At 42.3% G+C, this 18,103-nt stretch overlaps 1 protein-coding gene across 1 annotated transcript in view; it reads left to right on the top strand.

The window, feature by feature from the left end:
• The first annotated feature begins 514 nt into the window (after positions 1-514).
• The window catches only part of adgrl2a (adhesion G protein-coupled receptor L2a), a 102,671-nt gene continuing 85,082 nt past the window's right edge, over positions 515-18,103 (top strand). The window contains exon 1 of the mRNA XM_080473482.1: positions 515-941. The gene's annotated coding sequence lies outside the window, so the exon portion shown is untranslated. The remainder of the gene's footprint in view (positions 942-18,103) is intronic.

Genomic DNA, 18,103 nt, shown 5'->3' with positions numbered 1-18,103 from the left:
TGCCTACTGTGACAGAGCAAGGGCCTCTCTTACCCAAAAGGAAGGCAGAGTTGCAATTTAAAGCAGAAAAAGGGGGCCGAAAGGAAAGAGGATATAATGATAAACACTCTTGTTCCTGCGTGATAGAGTTTAATCGTCCCTCCTGTGTCGAGAATAAAATGTGATCCTGACGGCCAAGTTGACGTGATAGTCAGGTCTCGACTCCGAGTCATCCCGGATCGAGACTCCATGTCGGGTTTTGGTGGAGTCCGGGGCTCAGACTACTCCTGCAGACGGCAGCCTGCTCTCCACTGCACTGGCGCTGTTTACTGGAAGCCCGCTCCGCGCTGCTCCCACCAAGTGTCTCAACACTGTGAGCGGGATCTTTTCCAGAGGCGAGCCCCTGAAACTTGCCCAGTATCCACAGTCTCATTCACAGGAGCCAGGACGAGGAACATCGGCAGCTTATAGTAGCGGGGAGGAGTCTTCCGTCTTCTTCACCCCCCTTTTTTTTTTTTTTCTTTTTTTTTTTTTTGATCAGACACTGAAAAAAATCCAGCCACACCAATCTACTCCCGTCTGTGTCCCTCTCAAGTCACTCAGTGTTTCTCTCGGTTGCGTCGCTTCTCTTGATTGTTGCCACCGCCGCTTCGGGAGTGGAAGGTGTTGATGAGTTAGGACCGGCCGCAGCGCAACACCTTGCATGCCATGGAAGTGTGCGCCCGGTGCAGGAGAATGTGCGGGCTGAGCGGGGGACCCACCGCCTGATGAGCCAGCCTCTGTCCCAGATCAGGGGAGCATGCCTCAGACCTGCAGACTCTCTCTCCCCGCTGCCGAGGAGTTCCCATCAGACTGTCTCTCCACTATCTGACATTTTCTTTGGTAATCTTTTCACCACCAACATTTCCTCCACGGCCGACTTCATTCCAGCTTTGTCAGGCTTCAACTGCTTTTCAAGAAAGGTAAGAGTGTGTCGCGCCCCCCCCCCCCCCCCCCCCTCCCTTTCCGTCAATAATAAACACTTTATTAATCACAAGGCGCTTCGCATCGGGCTGTTTTAACAAGTTGATGGAGAGGAGCAACTTTTAGTCTCGTTTTCCAGCATTTTTTTACTTGGGGACTAATTTCAAGGAGTATTGAAAGACAACTTTGAGGGCACCGTGAGAACTTTTCAAAAAGAAAATAACCATATTCATGTCATACACAAGGGAAAAAAAAATAGATGATTAAGTTTGAAAGTGTTTTAACAGACCTCCCGTGTTTGTGGTGTTTCGTATCGTCCAACGGGTGTCGTGGATAATTGAAAGGTGGTTAATCAAAGTATAACCAGATGAGGATTGATTTGCTCTGCTGCCTAGTTTGGGTGAATGGAAACTATTAAAAAAATGTGTGTGCGTGTGTGTGCGTGTGTGTGTGTGTGTGTGTGTGTGTGCGCGCGCGCGCGCGCGCGTGCGTGTGTGGCGCATTGACCTGAACCAGAACTTCCAAACCACCATTTAATTGGAATTTATGTGACCAAAGTTGAGCTGGAATTTGGTCGGTTGGTGTTGTAGTTTCAAACTCTGGTGATCCTGCTGGATCGAGGAGTGTTTCTGCCGGAATCTGTGTCGGTATGATTCTTGAGTCTCTCATCTCATCCTAATCCATAATGATTTGGGTTGGACTATTTGTCTGAAACAAAAGACACAAGCAGTGAATTCAACCTCATTGTAATAATAATTGGTTCGGGCCAGAAGTCTCCTGGTGATGCGAGCGGCTCTACGCGTGCAAAAAGTCACGCGGGGATCAGTCAGAGGGAGAAATAAAAAGGAAAACACTAGTAAAAGAGGATTTGATCGGGCTGCTTAGACTTAACTCAAGGGCAGTCGGCGCGGAGTGGCAGTAAAATTAGATCCTTTTACTGCACATTCATTATTTAGGCGAACGTGCCTTGTCAACCATGTGTTTAAAGAGTGCGCTGCAAAGACGCGCACATGCGGCGCGATGTGTTGTGCCGGAGAAACACGCAGCGGCCAGCCGGTGATGCATGGCAGCCCGGAGCACAGCAGCAATCTTCAGTCATCGATCAGTGGATTGGGTTAAATTTAGCTGTGGTCTTCAAATGCCCTCTGCTTTTTTTTTATTTATTTATTTTTTTAGTTTTCCCTTTTGCATCGTTTTGGTTGTTGTTGAGGATTTGACCTTAGCGGATGGGCACAGAGAGGGAGAATTCCTGCCTGGATTAGACTCCATAAATGAGCCTCGTGTCTGTATTTAATCCGTGACACCCCTGTGCAACACCTTTTGTCATAGCCGTTCGTTAGTGAACTAGTGATGTTCCTGTAAAATGTGTCATTAGTTTGCGTCCCTTTTAATCAAACCAGGATTTAAATGATCCCGTCTGAATAGAAGTTGCTGCACGACCTTTTCTGAGACGACACTCTTGAGAAGCAGAAGAATACGCCAAGTGTTTGGAGGGGGGGGGGGGTTATCTGCCTCACCATGCACAACAAAGTAATTGTTCAAGCTATACACAAAGACAATCTGCTTGTGAATGAGTGTCTAGTTTTTTTTGTTTTTTGTTTTAAAGGAATGCGTTAGAAATATGGGTTAATGCATTCTTCTATCAGACTACCAAGGCTTCCGTGCTCCTCCAAGCCCTTAAAAAAAATAAAAAATAAAAAATAGGGAAACTAAATTTTCTTTTTTTAAGTCTGTGCATAAAAACAGAAATGTTTGAATTAATGCAAGAGCAGATTCCAGCTGTTTGGAAGGAACACATTACCATATCAAAGTGGTCGGAGCCCTTACACAATCGAAGGAGTTGTGTTTTCTGCCACTGGATTTGGCTGAGCCTGAAAGGCTTGAAAATGATTGCCTGAGCTGGAGAAACTGTAGGACTTGTTTCTTTCTCCCTTTCTTGTAAGTAGGTCTGAATGACATCTCATGTATAAGGTAATTCCACTCGTATTTGTTTGTGCGGTATTGTGGGAGAACACCGTATCTCGAAGCTCTCTCACAACGAGGCAAAGTGATTCACAAAGAGTAAATAGTTTAATGCAGTGGGGACACATTTGTTCCCTTTAAAAAATGAGGAATATAAATAAATAAATACAAAAATGTTCAAATCTTATCGACAGGTTAGTGAAAAACCTTCAATAGATTTGTGAATGCTTTTTATTTTTTTTTAAAAAGAATAACCCCATTCCCGAATGTTGTGCTGATTTCTAATCACACACCAGTATGAACATTTTACCACTGAGACCAGCACAGGAGAACCTTTTTCAGTCTATCGCCTCAATTTAGTTGAAGAGCGTCCGGTTTCAAAGAACTGCAGCTGCTGATCTGCCAGAGCACCAGATTGCCTCTCTTTACTTGTGCGTTCAGCTCTACATTGGATCAAAGGGTAGCAATGTGGTAGAAAATAACTTATTTTCTCAACTTAATTCATCATACTCTCACCAAAACACCAAGAGTCTCGAGAGTGTTGGAGTGAATGGGCGAGGGGGTGTGACCGCATCAAAAAAAATGTTTTTTTTGACATTACGGACTGTTGCTTCATTCTCAGCTCCATAACAGCAGCTGATATTATGCACCATCTCTGGATCGTTTAAACACGTTATAATGCCGCTTTCATAGCTTCCTCCAGATTTGAAATGAAAACACCAAAGCCAGTCAGTCCCACTCCGGCTTTATTAAGGTAATTTGTTATTGATCTTTTCCAAATATGAGCGCTTTACACACTGACCACTGGCAACATTTGTTCACTTCATTTTTTATTTTTTTTTTGTGTCGCTACCTCATTCATATGAGCCTGTTTGGCGATTGTGGAGCCAATATAACAGATTTACACAATGATTTGAGACTGAATGTGCTGTTGGTGTCAGTGTGTCGCTGGAGGGAATGCCAGTGCATTTATCCACGGAGAACACCACCAGATTCAAGCTCCTTTTCCTCCCTTTTGTGCTCCTGGAGCATCACTGTCTTCGTCAGCCAATAGTGTGCGAGAACCATCGATACATTTCAAATTACATTTCGTGCACATGTGACGTGTCAGCTGCCTCATGGCAAAACCGAGGAAATGATGGAGGTTGTGAGTGTGCCAGTGGAAGGAGGATCGCCGGGCATTAAAGCATTCAGATTTACATCCCATTGCTTGTTTGGCGTGTAAATTGTGGGTTTGTATTATCTGATGCAATCTTTTCTTTTGCTAACCACCTACATGGAGCCATACTGTGCGGATAACTGCTCGCCATTAAAGGGAATAAACAAGGCTGTAAAAGAAAGCTATGGCAAATTTGACGTAACGCGCAGGCCTTTGGTGGGGCGGGCTACCTTCCCCTTTCATGACTGATTTTATTTTACGATTGGCAATCAGTAAAACACAGCGCGCCAGTGTGTTCCCCTCCCTGCCATTTTGTGAAACATTTGTTTCCACTTGCCAAAGGCCTCTGGTGCAAAGGGGGCGGGGGGGGTACTCGGTGCCCCCTGAAATGGCAGGTGAGACTTTCTGCTTGCCTAAATAATTTCCAAAGGCAGCAACACTCTGCGAGGACAAACACGTTTGAATATAAGGTTCAGATCAGACTCTGGTGACAGGGAGCAAACATGGATATTACCCGGTGGCTCCCATACAGTGGATGTGCACCAGTTAAGTGGCAGGCTCACTGAGCTTATCTGGCATCTCCTTTTCACGGCTTCACTCATTTGTGCTTCTCTGGAAGGTATTTGGAAGAAAAGGAAGTGCAGAAGTGGGTCGTAAAAGCTGACGTCCTCTCGTCGTAAAGTGATTAAGTGTAACATATTGGCCTGGTTTGTGATCGCAGATCACGTATGGCACGTCGCATTGGAAGCATTGTTTGTTTTCCTGCGTGCTGGTTGTTTAGGGTGCCCCCCCCACACACACACGTGGGAGCACTGCTGAAAAAAAAGAATATTGAGCATTGTGAGATTTTACATATATTGTTGCATATTATTTTACATTTTTTAAGGTGTGACAATTTATAATTGATACACTTTTAATTTGATTACAAATGATACGTGTAAAATTATGTAACACTTATATACATTTAATTCAATCTGTGGAAATTATTTTGAATGATTAAAAAAACATTTTCAAAGGAAAATAAGAATAAATACACACACACACACACACACACACACACACACACACACACACACACACACACACACACACACACACACACACACACACACACACACACACACACACACACACACACACACACACACACCCTGACCCTGTCTCGTTCTTTGTGCTATATGAACAGAACTTGTCCTTATCTCTGCACAGCTGCAACACTATTTGGGAAAATATTCAATTTCGGTGTGACAGAGGAGAACCTGGGAGGCAAGGCTCTAAGTAAACAGCAGTTATTGCGGCTCTGCCATAGCAGCGGAGAGCAAGGCCTGGCTGGGAGAGAGGGGGGATCTGCGGACGTCTGCCAGGGGAAGGAGTAATGTCTCGGCTGGATTATAGGAGAGCAGGGCACATCCACACTTAAAAGCCCCTTTTCCAACAAGACAGGGCTGTTATTTAGGGGTGGTGTGGGTAAACATGCCAGAGCAATATATTTTCTCCGTATAGGCTGTGTTGTCCTTGACTCTTTGCAAGTGAGAAAAGTTTTTCTCCTCAAACCTCTTTTCCTTTCTTTTTTTTCTCCCCCCAAAAATAATTTAAATGTTTGTGTGTGGTGTTCTTCAGTATATTCACACTGATGCCTTTCTAGCAAATTACGAAACTGCCTGAATTCTCGTGAACATTTTCAATATCGTTATTCTTTTATCCAGTTGACAGCGCTTTACGTCCGGGACTGTATTTCCTATGGATTTACATACCTGTGGTGTCGGCATACAGATATTTGGTGAACTGTGATACACTCAAAGAAAACTGTAGAGGGAATACTCTAAGGGATACAAACTAAACGAAGAGTAGGATAAGAAAACGTGGACTTTGTTTTGTGTTTGCATATAGATTAACTTCAGGAAGCTTCCACAAATGCAATTTATATAAAAGCGGTTAGGAGTTCAAAGCAATGCTTAATTCAAGCTACAGCATAGTGTTTGAAAAAAGGACCTGCAAGTACTGAAATACTCGCCCAAACAGTGTGCTCACGACTTTGATGTCCCAAATGTATCATATACATATATAAATATACATATACAAGCAAGTGTTTTTAAGAATTTACATAAAAAGTGATTTTTATTTTTTTCTTTACATTTATATCAGTTAGCCAGTTGATTCAGGGGTCTAGCGCTTTGATAGATGGCTTTTATTTATTTATTTTTTTGTAAAGTATTTAGTTAGTGAGTGTGGAAGCTTTGTTCCTGTGCTGTGGCTGCCAAGTCAGATGGAATTGAGCGTCTGGTCTGGGACTTTCAGAGGAATATCACAGGCATGGTAAGTTGCGAAAAACTAAGCTAATCAACAAAATAATTGTCTGCTGAATTGCCACCATGCCAGAGACATCAAACACAGCCGAGGTTGAAAAAACAATCAAATTATCTCTTAATGATTGCTCACGCTGACAGATGAGTGCTTGTGAGTTGGTTGTGTTTGTCGGCGACATATGCGAGGAGGAATGAAGTTGCGTGGTTTGCTCGCTCATAAATTCTGTGTACATTTTAATAATCTACACAGATCTCCGTCATCACCTGTAATGAAAACAATTCTTATCTTATGTGGTTTTTGGCTTTGAAACAGAGAGAGTTGTATTAGTCTATTAATTTCCTGCAGTGAATCATTAATCCTGCTGCTTTCATCCTTGCAGAACCCTCCATGTGTGGTCCACAAAATTTTTTATTTTTTTCTATTTCCTCTCCAAACTAAAGTTTGGCCCCGACGCCTGCTCTCCCCTATCCGTCGCTCGCTCTCTTTCTCTCTCTCTCTCTCTCTTTCTCTCTCTCTTCCCCCCTCCCTCTCTTTCTCTGTCTTTCTCTCCCTGCGTAGATAATGTCTCTGCAAATGATTTAACCGCCCTCGTTGAGGCTCCTTCCAGTAATTGAACAAGCAGAGACTGGGTGCTTTACAGGAAAACAATAGTCATATCATCTCAGATCTCCACTACTCTGAGATTCAACAACGTACTATGCCGCGACTGGACTTTTATGGACTTTACTCTGAGGCTCTGAATTGAAGAAAAGAAACAGGTTTGCTTTCTCTCTACCCCAAAAAAAAAAAAAAAAAAAAAAAAAAGCATGACAAATCAGATGCTGTTACGTTTTTTTTTTTTTCTAGGCCGGAAAGTGTTGCATGATTGGTAGGCATGTCTTGCAAGATACACGTGTGGGCAAAGTGCAGCCTTGGGTGGTGCTTGGTTGGCTTGAGAAATACGCTTTCAAAGAGGCTTGGTAATGATTAAACAAATATGAGAAGGCTTGTAGCTGTAAGTAGTGTAAAATGTAGGGTATGTTGTAATATATACACTTGAATTATGATGTGTTTGTTCATTTCTATCTATTAATACTAATAATAATAGTTGGCTAATTACTGTTGGCAATTTAGCAACGGGTTTAAAACCTCTATATTTTGCTGCGACCGCTTCAGGTTGGAATTTTAGGTTTTGTTGTTTTTTTGGCAGAGTAAGGAGCACTTTGATTGTGTTGCTGTGGAGCAGAATTGACCTTGTGTGTCAGAATGAGCTTTTTTCTCCGCCTTGTTTCATACAGAGCGCTCTTAGACTGAAATGGCCTGAGGAGGAGTTGTTCTTGACAGAGATGCATTGTTTCAGGCAGCCAATAAACCACTGCACTGAGTGGCTACATCTGTGAACCTCATCTTGACTACAGTGCGGGGCTAGCAACAACACGGCAACTGTCACAGCTGCACCTGCTGCTGTCTCAGTACAGAGCCTCCCTCTCTGTTACCCATGGAACCGCATCACTCTTCTCTCCGTGACAAGCCAGAGGCAACGGTCTCTGCTTGGGTCAACCGGAGAGAGGCTTCTTGGGGAAACATTTGAAAACAGAGGACTAAATGTCAGTCCTGAAAAAGAGATGTTAAAATAAAAAATTCTGCCCTGAGGGCCAGGATTTGGTTTCGTTGGCGCTTGGGTATAAATTTCTGTCTGTAAAACATAGTGGGAGTTTAAGAGTGCTGCCTCCGTAAAACCTGACCAACACTTTTGGGTGTTTGTCGCTCACTGCATTTGTCCAGCTACTGTTACAGCTTGAGGTATGATATGACAGCAACCTGTCTCTTGATGTAATGATGTAAATGATGAATATAGATAAATGGAGCCGACGGTCCGGCGTGTGTGTGTACACACACACACACACACACACACACACACACACACACACACACACACACACACACACACACACACACACACACACACGCACACTTGCAGTGCCCTGCCTGTGTATTGAGGCCATTCAGAAGATGATCTGATCAGCTAAGAAGAGATTCGGGAGCATTAAAGGCTTTCAAATCTCATATGTACTCATATTTGCAGCGTTGCTATTAAAAGTCACAGAACGGGGATCCAGTATGGAATACACAAGTAAAACCTCTGGTTTTCAACATACACTCTTTTACACGCTACGTTTATTCCCGTGAACACCTGTAAGCCAAAACAAGCGTCAAGAAATATATTTGCAATAAATGACTATTGAATCAATTGTACATGAGAACACAGCCATCATGCAGTCTCAGGCAGAAAAAATAAAAAAGATTATTGGAGGCGAACAGAGGACTGTTAGCCAGGAGAAGTGATGCAACATGTCTACTTTCGTGCCAAATTGAACTTAGGAGTGTGAAAAGCAGTGCAGGGACACGAGGAGTGGGGCTGACGTGAATGCAGATAGTGTGGGATTAACACAGTGAAAGATTGAGCGACAGTGGCCGGTGACTTCTCTTTACAGCTTTGCTTGTACAGCTGTGCCAGCCCTGGCATTCACTGCTGCTTGTTGGATCCAACTCCTCCTCCTCCTCCTCCTCCACTGCCGTGGGGGTGAGGTAATGAACATCTTAAATACTGCAGATAAGTTGCCCCCTTGAATGTGTGTGTGTGTGAGGATGGAGACGTCAAATTATTCATGTATTTATAATGAATTTTGGAATGTTTAATATTGACACCTCAGTGGGTCTCTGTACTGATTTGATCTTTTTGGCATTTGCACAGGAAAAATACATATACAGGCTGCCCTAATAATTCATCATGCCTTCCTTTAAATGAGGTGTGAGGCAGCTCTGCTGGTGTGAATTCTGCTATAAATCACACATACCCTGACTGCTTTATCCATTAGACCAACCTGTTTGTCTTATGCAGCTATTCAGTCCCTCGCAAACTGGTTTTAGTAATTAAGCTGAATGTGAGAACTGCAGTTTCTACGACATCTGTTATGTTATCACACTAAAGGAAATGTAGAGAAGCAAGAGAAAATGGAATTAGCTTTAATGGGAAAAAAAAAAAATCATTTTTTTAATACGCTTTTATATATATATATATATATATATATATATATATATATATATATATATTGCTTGAAATTAGTACCTGCATTGGCTTTAATGAGTAGCGCTTATATAATTAAATACATTATAGACCTTCTCTTAGCAAGAATATGAATAAATGATATTGAAATTCAGTTGTAGCCGCTTGACCAAGTTAGAAGTCATACATTAAAAATATTTCTGCCTTATTTCTAGCTTCGTAAGTACGGACTTAATAGTTTAAACTGGACTTTTTTTTTTCCAAGACAAAAAAGAATTCAATGAATACAAAGTTTACTTTGTACAAGAAAGTCCTATTTTCTTTTGATTTGTTACTATTTTTTCCTGAAGTAAATTTGCTACAATCATTTCCATAATCTTCTAATATTCTGATGACTTTCATACGTTGCACAGAAAAAATAAATAAATAAATAAAAAAAATCTTAAATTTGGATGGCATTTGTGTAATTTTCATTCATTTCAATGAAAATTTCAGTTTTTGCGTACAAGTCTGATTACAGTAAAACATTTGGAGACGCCTTCCTTATTTGGAGACGACGACACCGATTGGTCACACGTCCATGAAGACGAACATCGGATAGCTAATGCGACACTGTTGTCTCAATCCATCGTAAGATTGTGTCTGGTTACTTCGACAAAACAACAACTACGGGCACTAAAGCAAACGTATCTTTTCGTCCTTATGGTGACGGAATCATATCGAGGTTAAACAATGACCAGACAGAAAGCTTTTGAGAGAGTCACACATTTTCAAGTGCAGCATCGGTGCCCAGCAACACACGTTTCATTTTTAGCTTCAGCATCAGCAGCTGAACCAATGTGATGAGTGCTATTCTGCAGTAGTTGATGGAAATGCAGTGGGGGGAGAAAAAAAAAAAAAAAAGCGTTGTGTAAAGAGGACAGTCAAATTGGGGGCAGAAACTGGTGCATTTTTTTTTTTGTCATTGCAAAAAAGTGGAGCCAGTGGCATTTCCGTTATTCATCAGCCCGGGCTGATTACTAGTGAAGCTGGAGTGAGCTGACAGGATGCAGCCATTACCATCAGAATTAGGTCCAGCAGACCCGGGAGTAGACAAGGAGTTTGCACCTCGAAGAGACCGAGCCCCTGCCCAAAGGATGGAGAAGTTTTCTCCGAGTTCGCCCGACCACCTCTCTGCAAGCGTGGAGGTGAGGCCGCGCATTTTTTGTTTGTATATTTAGCGTGGTTTCCAAAAAAAAAAAAAAGGGTCGGCTCGAGATGAGCATTTACTTTCTAAATGGCGTTGTTGAAAAGGAGCGAGCAGACACCAAAGCCGAGTCTGACAATCAGCATGAGAGGGTGAATGTTGCAGACGCCGCAACGCCTACTCACTTTCCACTTTACTGCGAGGGCCAAAAAAAAAAAGGGATCTTTTATTCTCTCACCTGAAAAGGCTTATAGGCTCCTGTGCATAATGGAAGCAGTGTAGCAAAAGGAGGGCTGTGCAGACTTTGCCTGGGGACAGCGAGGACATTTTCTGAAGTCACAACCGCAAAACTTTCTCAGGTGCATGCTTTGTGTTTATAATTTAACAGAAGATAAACATTTTGCAGGAGGTTTCATAACTCAATGCAACTTCATGCAACTGGAGCAATGCAGTAAAAGCCCCCAAATGAAAGTGCTAATTGTCAATGTAAGCTATTTAAATGAAAAACATAGGATGACAGAGGGGGAAAAAGAATTCACAGGGCAGGACTGAATATTTATTAGCTAGAGATACATAAATCTCCTTTGAAGTTGCACCTTTATATAGCAGTTAGTATGCACCCCGCTTTTTTATTTTTTTTTTATTTTACTCGTAGCATTTCGATAAATGCAAATTTAAGTGCTGCTCTTAAATGCATTCTTTTAATCATTAGTTGCTTAATCTATCAATTTGTCTTGAGGGTGTTGAAAAGCAGATACATGCTACTTATAGTGAGGAGTGTCAGGTTGTGTTCGTCCAGTCCTCTTCCACCTAAGCACAATTCCTTTTCCGTGTTTTTGCAATGACAATTTTTTTTTTTATAAATTGAAGAGGCAAAAGGAAAGCTTAGGAAACTTATGTTAGATTTTTAAATCGATGTTCAAGATAAAGACGTGTTAACCTTAAAGAAGTTATTTCTGCTTTAAATGTAGATAATGTTGCGTGTGTAAAGCGGCTTTCACGTAATGTTGTTATGCTCTCATGTCCTCAAAGACAGTTATTGTTTATTGTGTCAACAGAAAAAAACAAACAAACTGAAGTTCATATTTGACTAGATTTATTATTATAATTTTTTTTGATATGTTCTTGATACAGCTTTTAATGTTGCTTTGAATTGTGCATCATGTTAAGAAACAGCCTCTCTGTCAACATTAATATGCACTGGAGAATATTTTTCCCCAAGAAGAGTCCTTGTCAATGTATTGCCTTCGCTTTCACCGTGGGACGTTTGCTGTCACACTCACTTCATATTCATCGAAGGTCTTCTTCCCCTGTCAGTGTTCTGTATAACCTAGAACAGTAGCAATTACACTTCAGTGGATTACCTATGCAGACATACACAGATTAAAATCTCTCCTTTATGCTACCTCCGGCGCGACGGTTCAAAGGTGGGACCTGCGCTGGAATACGCTATCATTTTACGGAGAGCAAAATTGGTCAACCTCTCAGAATTTGTTTGGGAATTTGAATCCCTTTGGTATTCAAAACAGGAGGGCCTTATGACAGGGAGATAATTTCCCAGGGAATGTTTTATCGCAGTCTGCTTGACAGTCTCCTGAATCTGTCTGCTCTCTCTCTCTCTCTCCTTGTGTCTTTAGACTCCCCTGACTTTGGTCCAGTTATTCAGAGGAAGAAGAAGAAAAAAAAAACAAAAAAAAAAAAACTACAACAAAAGAAAGCCCTGTTTGTTTCCCCTTCCTTTTTGTTATCACAAAAGAGCAAACACATATTAAACATACACAAGGTGCAGAAGCTGCGATTGCTGTATCTGCTGTCCTGCTGTGGGTGGCAGGGGACGATAACATAAGCCACGGGTCTATTTCCATAATTTTTTAAATCATGTCAAGCCTGGTCAGTTGGGAGCAGAAGGAATTTATTTATTTATTCTTTTTTTTTTTTTTTTTTAAGGAAAAAAGGTATTTGTTTACCCACAGTGCACATTCACTATTTATCATCCTTCTCCTGTGGTTTTCTGTACGTTAGCACTCATCCACTGAACGTAAGCTAAGTGACTCCTTGATGCCGTCTCTCAGCCAAACGGCGTAATGAAACTTTAGATTTGAAAAATCGACTCTCCACTCCGAGCACTGTGGAGAGATGCTGATCAGCACAGTGAGCGGGCGGGAGTGAGAACCTATAGAACCTTCGTTATTAAAATTGAGGGGTGGAATGAGCCAATCTGAGCTTGTTTGCATCACAACCCCCCCCCCCCCACAGCACCGATGTTATGTAAATGAGCACCGTGGAGAAGGTTCAGCCCCAAAACTGTCCTCTCTCTCTCTCGCTCTCACAGCTGAAGGTGGGGGAGAGGGCAAGGAGTAGTGACACCGAAACGGCACAAGGAGGTCTAATGAAGCTGCCTGGAAATTCAAAGCAACTTAAATTACACTGCTTTGTCACACTGCTGTGTATGGGAGCAGAGTCAGATGATTCACTGCGATTTTGTTGAAAATATGTTACGTGGTATTGTGCGGCAGACTGTGTAAAGGATTCATTGCTGAGCAGCAGCAAAATGCCTTTTAGACATTTTCAGTATCTTTTGGGAAGAAGAGAAAAAAAAAATAAAAAAATGGGGCCAATATACCTTCATCAGGTTTAACAAGCACCATTACCTTTCAGGGCAGTACTGAGTGAAGATTTAAGGCTGACAAGTGATTGCATTCGGGAAAGACTACACCCACTTCTTTTGTCTGAGCTTCCTGACGAGACACACTGCTATACCTTGTTTTAGCTTGACATATGCCGCTTCCCCTGTCTGACAAAAGCATTCATGCCATCCTTTAGATTGAAAATAGATACGGCAGCGGATAGAAAATTTGCCAGGATGAAGCAGGCCGGTGTGCATCTACTCCGCCACAGAAATAATTTGTGAAGTATTGCGTTTGCTGCGAGGGTAAGGTCCTTGTGCAGTATTCTATTTTAGTAACTGCTGAGATTATGCAGACTCCCCTTATTTTTGGCTGTGTATGTCCTTCCTCTGAGCCACAAAAAGGTTAAAAGCGTCAATTAGACACGGAGCCAAGGTTGGCCACATTATGCACAATGCCTCTAATCTGAGAGAATTAGCACCTTCCAAACTCTAAACATCCACCACTCAAGGAGCAAAATCACCACGTTCCAAGCTTCTGCAAGTTCTGCGTTATTAAGTCATTTTACAAGGAATATCTGTCCCGGATGTTTCTTTTTCCAAATGTAAGGATCTGTTGTCAATGGCCGCTCATTGCAATGATAACGTGTCGCCAGGTAAGACATTGTATTAAGACACTGTTAAACACAGCAGTCGCGGGGGAGCAGCATAACTCAGCAAGCAGAGCCAATAAAGAGAGAAGATTTCAGAGCTTTTAAAACAAATCGGAATGAGAAATTCACAAGGTAGGCCATGACAAAATATCTGAATTTGTGTATTCAGTGAGTGTAAGCGAACAATTTTACTTAATGAGATGTCTTTTCATTCAAACTTGGAGATCTAATATTCTCTCATCTCCGACCCCTTTCTCCTTTTTGTTGATCGTTGCTCAGATGAGGAAAGACACAGATAAATGGCTTATATTGCCGCTTGCTTTCCCTCCATTTAAAATGTGTTTCTCACAAGTCATCTTCTCGGTTACCTACGGCGTGTTTTGTGTTGCTGCCCACTACCTTAAAAATTAATCATCCTGTTTAATAACGCCTCACGATCACAGTGCATTATTGATGGCGGGGTCTTTAATAGGAGGACAGAGTGGGGGGGGGTGTTAACCATTCAGCTGCTCATTTTAAACAGCGAGGGAAGAGGGTCACAAAAGCTGCTTACCGGTTCATATCCGAGTAAATGCCGCACGTTAGTATCGTGAACTAAAATCAGGCCCCGCTCATCCAAAAGGTCTTGGTTGCATTTCTGCAAACAAACATGTTGTTTGAGATGACTGCTGGCACAAACACGCACGTAGACGTTGCACGAGCAGAAGATTTGCAGTAACTATCAGTGAAAGTGACCTCAAAAAGAAAATCTCTGACCTTTACTTATTTATTTAATTCCTTATATGTGCAGAATGGTTGAGTAACAAACACACCGATATGAATGGCTCAAGCATCTTTTGCCAATAGGCAATGTATATCCCTCTTCACGTCCCCCCCACCGTGCTCGACTTTGCTTTGCCATATTGAGTTGTATTATTTCTGCATAAATGAGACAATGATGCACCCATGATGAAAGTGAGAAAATTAATTTTGGATTGTGTCTGGGCCAAACGCCGAGCTCAGTTTGTATAATCCATGATTTGTTTAGACGAATCTTTCCCATAGAAAACTGAAGCTCGAAGCAAATGTGTCTTTTGTTGTGTTCCAATGTGCGTTCTGGACATCAACCCTGCAAAGTATTCTAGAGCATCTACTAATTGGATTATGTTTTTGGACACTGGGGATATACAATACATATTGCATGTGTTCTGTGCATTTCAAGGTGAACCGTGCCCTGTCAAGGACTTATTGGACTTGATTGGCAGGTACTATCACCATGAGATGCCCATATAATAGCAAGCCTCCCATTCCTGACCTGCCTATTTATCTTGCTGTATTAATGTCAGCCTATTAATTCCTAAGCGGAGGAACATTTGGCAAAGACACCGCTTAACAGCCCTGGCTGAATCATTCTTATCTCAGCAGACCTGAAAGGAATAGTTTTGTGCTATCAGCAAGTGGAAATGACATTTTGAAATTTCATTCGAGATAATCCACTTCACTTTGCAGTAAAACATCAAAATTAGAACAAAAAAAAAAAAAAAATATATATATATGGATGCTGTATTAAAAACTTTGTCACCGTGGTAAATCATCTCACGGTAATCCATGCGGACAGACAGGTGTAGGTATCTTTTAGCCCTAATAAGATTTTTGTGGCATTACTAAAGTGATTATGAGACTATGGATTTAATATATATCCAAGCAGAGGGCAATAACCATGCATGCCATGGGTATATAGTTAAAGAGAAACTTGAACTCATTAAAATATATAGAGCAAATATATCACAGAGGAAGAATAACTGAGAAAGGTTGTTTTCTGACCATTTAAACTGCACTTTTTTTGGTTTTTGACCGTGACTTAGTGTTTCCATTTCTGTCTGTGTGACTGTATTGATGTGCCGGAGTGTTCCAGGGTTTGACTCATGATTGCTTTATTTAGTAGCCATATGTCCTGACCAGTGGGGAGTACTCTAATCGATTAATTGAGTGGCTCGTAAAAATGATGAATGGTGCAAACACTAAGAGCAATGAGCATGACAAGCGCCACGCTTATGTCACACGCTCCGGTTCTTTTCTGGGCTGCTGTCTGTTCTGTGGTAGCGTGTTGTGTGGAGCTCAGCCGTGTGTTTCATTTAATTCAAAGACCATGATGCACATATTCAAAAAAAACAACGTCTTTATGGGCTCCCGGAACATGAAATGTTAAGCTAATACTTGAATACTATAAATTACAGTGGATGTCCTTTACTTTACAACTGCAAAAAGACGTGAAACGTGCCTTAGCCCAACGGCTCAAGGTTTGCCTCTGAACATTTGTCACGCAAATACAATTTTTAATAGAAAGCAGCCACATGCTTTGTTTTTCCAACTCTGCTGCTCCTAACCGTCCACTGCCCATTGCCCCTCCACCCCCCCCTCAACCTTCTACATCACCCCACTCCCGCTGAGCAGTCCTGTTGCACAGCAAGCGTGTTTGACCTGGTATTCCACTGGCTTAGCTCCAGTCGGGGTCAGGGCCTGCGTTTGGGGCGCTGGCAGTCACACAGTGTTTGGTTGTGCGTCATTCAGGCTCCTCTGGCCCTCTGCTGCTCTCAATCATACCCTTGGCAGAGGGGTCAGCCTCTGATTCCTCCTTGCCCCATATCTGACTCAGTAGGGCTCCAGACTCATCAGATCAACAGCCCAATCTCTCCACCTCTGCAGTGCAAATTTTCTGATTTACGCTTACAGATTGTACATTTTGGCAGTGTCAAAGTAAGATGCCTTCGCCTTTTTTTTTGGAATACATTCCCTCCTCAACTGAGAGTGCGTATGCTTTGACTGAACCTTTTTGTCCCCAGGTATTTCAGCTTTTTTGTTCTTCAAAGTGGCCAAAAGAAAGAGATAACTGGAATCTTATAGCGTGCATGAATGCATGTATGAGAATGCAGTGGGGAAAACCCAATTGGAACCAAATGTGTTTTTCCCCTATTCAACATGTGGTGGTCTGTTGGTTCTGATTTACATTTCAGTGAATCTCTGGCCCCATATTTCCCTTTCTTTGCATCCCTGTGATGTTCTCTGACAATTAACATCCCAACTCTTTTTTGAGCTCGGTTGAAAGCTCAGGGGCTAATTCAAGGGTCAAGCAAGACTTGCAAGCTGTCAGTCTTTTATTGTAGCTTGATTCCCCCTCCCCCCACCCCGCTTCTTTATTCTGGGTCCCCCTCCATTCTCCCAGACCTCGTTTTATAGAATGGGCCAACTCTTCTTCTATTCTCCTGTGGCCCTCTTAACAGCTAAAGAGGGACAACCAGGAGCTTTGTCTAAGAAGCCCGGCATTCTTTCACATCTGCCTTTTGTTTTCAGGCCCCGGCTGCATTTAAATTTCAAACTGCCCTTTTCAATCAGCCCTCCTCCTCCTCTCCCTTCTAATAACCCCCTTCCTTCCAGTCACTAAGCCCTTTATTTTTTATTTTTTTCACAGGACCAATTGCTCCTGCAATTCACATTTTTGTCACTCAGTTGTTGATTATAAAGCGTCCTGTTGTATTGCAAGTATATCAAGCACACATATGCTTAAAGCCTCCGGGCCCACACCCCTGTGGCTTCCCCATTTCTCAGCGCACTTAAACATCTGTCTGCATTGACTTCATATTTAGCCTAAACAGTGTGATGCCTGTTGACATTGAGACAATCTGTGCTTAACAACCACAGACTATGCCTCGGTCTTGAATTTCCCAAATTGAGAGCTGCCATGTTGACGACGGTTCTGTTGATGGTCACCGTGCACCTGCAGACCGAAGCTCCACACTTCAAACGATTGTATGTGCGCAATGTCGCATATCGTAAGACTCATTCTAATGTAGCACCTGATTCAAGAGCTATTTAATCAGACAGTCGAGGTATCCTCGCGGGCGACTTCCGTTGCATGTCACAGTGGGAGAAAAGAAACCCCCAACCGAGAGGGGAGACCTCCGCATGTTTAATGAGGAGAGCGGCAGTCAGACAGTCTCGCTCCGGTCTGTGCCTTTGGTGTTTCAGCATGTTAAACACTCACAGCATGACACGAAATATATTAAAGTATAGGACTGTTATTATCGATTTACAGCACAACCATTCCTGTGTACCGGGGATCTACATTCAGCATTTTCTTTTCATGGCAGGGGGTCTCTGCTGCCTTAAAGGCAAAACTGTTTAATGGCATCTTGACTTTGTCTTCACATCCTGACACAGGAGGTCTATTGAGCATGTTTTGTTT

The sequence above is a fragment of the Lipophrys pholis genome (assembly GCF_963383615.2).
Source record: "Lipophrys pholis genome assembly, chromosome: 10".
Classification (NCBI taxonomy): Eukaryota; Metazoa; Chordata; class Actinopteri; order Blenniiformes; family Blenniidae; genus Lipophrys; species Lipophrys pholis.
This window is presented reverse-complemented; position numbering and strand designations above follow the sequence as displayed.